This window comes from Triticum dicoccoides, unplaced genomic scaffold (assembly GCF_002162155.2).
Source record: "Triticum dicoccoides isolate Atlit2015 ecotype Zavitan unplaced genomic scaffold, WEW_v2.0 scaffold97250, whole genome shotgun sequence".
Lineage (NCBI taxonomy): Eukaryota > Viridiplantae > Streptophyta > Magnoliopsida > Poales > Poaceae > Triticum > Triticum dicoccoides.
This window is the reverse complement of record NW_021314448.1, coordinates 4,495-8,311: the sequence shown is the minus strand read 5'-3', so window position 1 is coordinate 8,311 and position 3,817 is coordinate 4,495. Positions and strand designations below refer to the sequence as shown.

General features: G+C 46.7%; 1 long non-coding RNA gene across 1 annotated transcript; it reads left to right on the top strand.

Annotated features, from left to right (window-relative positions):
* Positions 1–2,291: 2,291 nt before the first annotated feature.
* Positions 2,292–2,893, top strand: LOC119348592. Its single transcript, XR_005169034.1, has 3 exons — positions 2,292–2,505; positions 2,630–2,759; positions 2,839–2,893. It is a non-coding gene; the product is annotated as an uncharacterized LOC119348592 (long non-coding RNA).
* The last annotated feature ends 924 nt before the right edge of the window (positions 2,894–3,817 follow it).

Below are 3,817 nucleotides of genomic sequence, written 5' to 3'. Positions count from 1 at the left end.
TGGTTCCTCAAGAAGCTAGTCGCCCACAACGGCGCCGGCGACGACCAGCCCAAGGATCTGGACTTGGCCGAGCTGTTCGAAGTGTTCTGCGAGGGCCGCAACGGGTCCGCGCCGATGTGGCGGCAGGCGGCCGAGTACTGGGAGTGGGAGGCGAGCAGGGATCGCCCGGACAAGGTGCTCTTCCTGAGGTACGAGGAGATGCTGCGCGATCCGTCGGGCAACGTCCGGAAGCTGGCGCGGTTTCTAGGATGCCCGTTCACGGCGGAGGAGGAAGACGCCGGCGTGGTGGGCGCCATCCTGGAGCTGTGCAGCCTGGAGAAGCTGAGGAACCTGGAGGTCAACAGGAACGGCGCGCCGGCACTGGCCGTGTCAAACGACGCCTTCTTCAGGAAGGGCGTGGTCGGCGACTGGCGCAGCCATATGACGCCGGCCATGGCGGCCAGGCTGGATGGCATCGTCGACGAGGCCCTGCGAGGCACGGGCTTGTCGTTCGTCAACTCTGGTCACGGGGAAGAAGGCGCTGCGCCGTAGACACTTTGCAGGCATGCATGGTGCGACGCGGTTCACATCTGTTGAGCTTGTACCTGCCCCTCAAGGAAAAGAAAAAAAACATCTCTTATGCTTGCGGATTGACCGACTGAATCACTCACATTGAGCAACATTTATGAAGTTAGTGAGATCCGCCATGTCTTTGGTGGCGCTACAAACAAAAGTTTTTTGCAGTTGAAGCTGATTGTCCTTGATTCCTTGCCTGAACTTATTGAGTGGGTTGGGGTGCCTAATGATTCGTTTGCAAGGCTTGAAACTACTTATTGCAGGTCATGCCCCAATCTCCGTACACTACCCTTCCTGCGCGAGTACTCTGCTGGCTGTTATAACCATCTGTCGAAACTTGAAATTTTTGATTGCCCAAAGTTGTCTCTCCCACCCATGCCTCACAGCTCCACAATGATAGTTTGTGATGTGAGACATAGTTCCGCAGAGCTGACTTACTATGCAGGGAACAACATGTATATTAATGGGTATAATGGTGAGGTGGACTTGCATAACCTGCGAAAAGTAGAGAAAATGAGTATTACAGATGTATCACACATTTCAATGACAGAGCTGACCAATCTGAAATCCCTAAGAAGACTAGATGTCAGAAGATGCAGCTTCACGTGCCATGGACTCCAGGACCTCGCGTGCCTCCAATATCTTACAGTATACAACAGCAGCAACTTCTTTCCATGGCATACCGAAGCAGCTCACACCATCAAGCTTTTCCCTGCTTCCCTGGAGACACTTGAGATTGAAGGAGAGTCAGGCATGCAGTCAATGGCACCGCTCAGCAATCTGAAATCCCTAAGAAGACTAGATGTCAGAAGATGCAGCATCAGGTGCCATGGACTGCAGGACCTCGCGTGCCTCCAATCACTTACAGTAAAAGAATGTGGCAACTTCTTTCTGCGGCCCATCGAAGCAGCTCACACCATCATCAATCCTTTGCCTGCTTCCCTCGAGGAACTTGAGATTGATGGAGAGTCAAGCATGGAGTCAATGGCTCTGCTCTCCAACCTCACTTGTCTCACCGATCTTATACTGGTGAACTCTGAGAATTTAACAGTGGATGGTTTTAATCCTCCCATCACAGTCAACCTCAACAGTGTGAAGATGTACAACAGAGGAAATTGTCTTAGCCGTTCTATATCAGCGGATTTGTTCTCGGAATTGGTGGTAGCAAGGACCAACCTGTTATCGCCTGCAGACTCCTGTCAACTACGAGAACTTACAGTGGATTGCATCTCAGCAGTGCTTGTGGCTCCCATCTGTAGCCTCCTTGCCGCTACCCTCCACACATTAGAATTCTGGTATGATCACCGGGCAGAAAGCTTCACGGAAGAGGAAGAGAGAGCTCTTCAGCTCCTCACATGCCTCCGTTTCATCAGTTTTATGGATTGCCCGAATCTGCTGTGCCTTCCTCAAGGCCTACACAGCCTTCCTTCTCTTAAGACACTATTTGTCCAAGATTGTCCTAAAATCCGATCTCTGGACAAGGGGGACTTTCCCACTTCACTGGAGTGTCTATTAGTGCAGGGTTGCAGTCCCGAGCTACAAGAGCTAGCCAAGAAATTAAAAGGATCAGAACCAGATTTTAATGTGATACTTGAACTTGAGTAGCTCAAGGTAATTATCACAACTCCTGCTATCTATGTATTCCTTCTTTTCCAACGAAGAAAGGGAGTCAATCCCGCAATTCTCTATTGTTTTGAAGTAGTAGTAACTAATAACTTGTTAAATCTGACAGGTGGATTGCCAACACAGCTGCTCAATCATTTTAGCTGCATTGTGTACATATATACTACATAGTCATGAAACCATTCAGGCTACTATTGTTGAGACTAGCATCTGGCCAGGATCTCCATCTACAAGTTGTGTCTCGTATTATAGCACACAGGTAGTAGCTAGTATTTGAGATGGAGAGGAGTACTACAGTATGCACTCTATCGATGAACCTGCCTAGAGGTGAATGACTATCTATTTTACCATTTATTTTTAGATACAGTTGTATCAAGAAAGTGGGATTCTTTTTGGTTGAGCATTTATATGCCCGTTTTCTGACCTGACGTTCATTACTCTGTTTCGGCAGAACGATTATGGCCGACAGTGGGATTTGTTATTCAGGACTTAATTGGTTGCTCCATCCAAAAAATAACAATATCAGTAACAAAAGTATCATCAAGAAGTAGCTGTGCAGCTATACCAAGGCCATTTGAAAGGTCAGTCGATCACTCTGTCACTTTCATTTCCTTATTCTTAGTTCAGCATCTCAACAGTGTTTGTTGCTCCCAAACGCAGTTTACTCGCTGCTAGTTACCCTCCACACATTGGAGTCTTGGAATGATGATTGGGGACATAGCAGCTGCTTGCATTGCATGGTAAACTATGAAGACATAGGGGACAGCCGATTGATTGAACTGGAGGTGAATGGCTGTTTGTTTCTGCTTTACAGAAATCTTATGAATGTGCGTTTCCTTTTAACTAAAAGTATGACTACACACCCTATTTTCGCTCTGTTTCTTTTAACTAAAAGTATGCTAAAACAACACGTTTCTTTCATGCAGTATCAGAACAGTTTGATTGCTTGCTCAAGCGGTACATGACACCATGCACCGCCAACTGCATCTTGTGCAGATTATACCATTCAAAAAAGAAAAACATCTCGTGCAGATTGTGGAGACTGCATGTATATGTGGTGATGTTTCACTGGCATCCGTCAGACTTTCAGTTCCAGTTCAGCAAGTTCAATCATGTTGGCCAACTGAAAATAATGAATTTGAGAATTTAAATGAGTAGTCCCCTTTGTTGTGTTCACTTTTCCGACCTTATGATAGATTCATTACTGGGATTCTGCAGAACTATTCACAGCCAACAATGAATCCAGAAGTTGGTTGTTCCATCCAGAAAAGGAAACTGACGTGAGGCTCTGTCTTGACATCTCGAGGGAGTCCTTTCTGTATAATCGACCCTATCAAAGGTAATTTGTTAAACCACGTAATATTCAGGTTCAAGGGGCGCACCACTTGGCCGGTTCAGTTGAGATAAGTCTAGGTCTGGTTGGTTAGAGTATATGGTTGTAATCTCCTCATGTATATCTTATCTCTACTTTCCTTGTATCTCAAGATGTAATCTCAACAACCTTGTATGCTTATCAGGGATATGCCCCTGCCTATATTAACACGAAAACGTCGCCTCGAGAGAGGTACGACGTTCTCCGCTGTTTCACATGGTATACAGAGCCACCTCTATCCATCGCATCTAGCAAAACCCATCCATC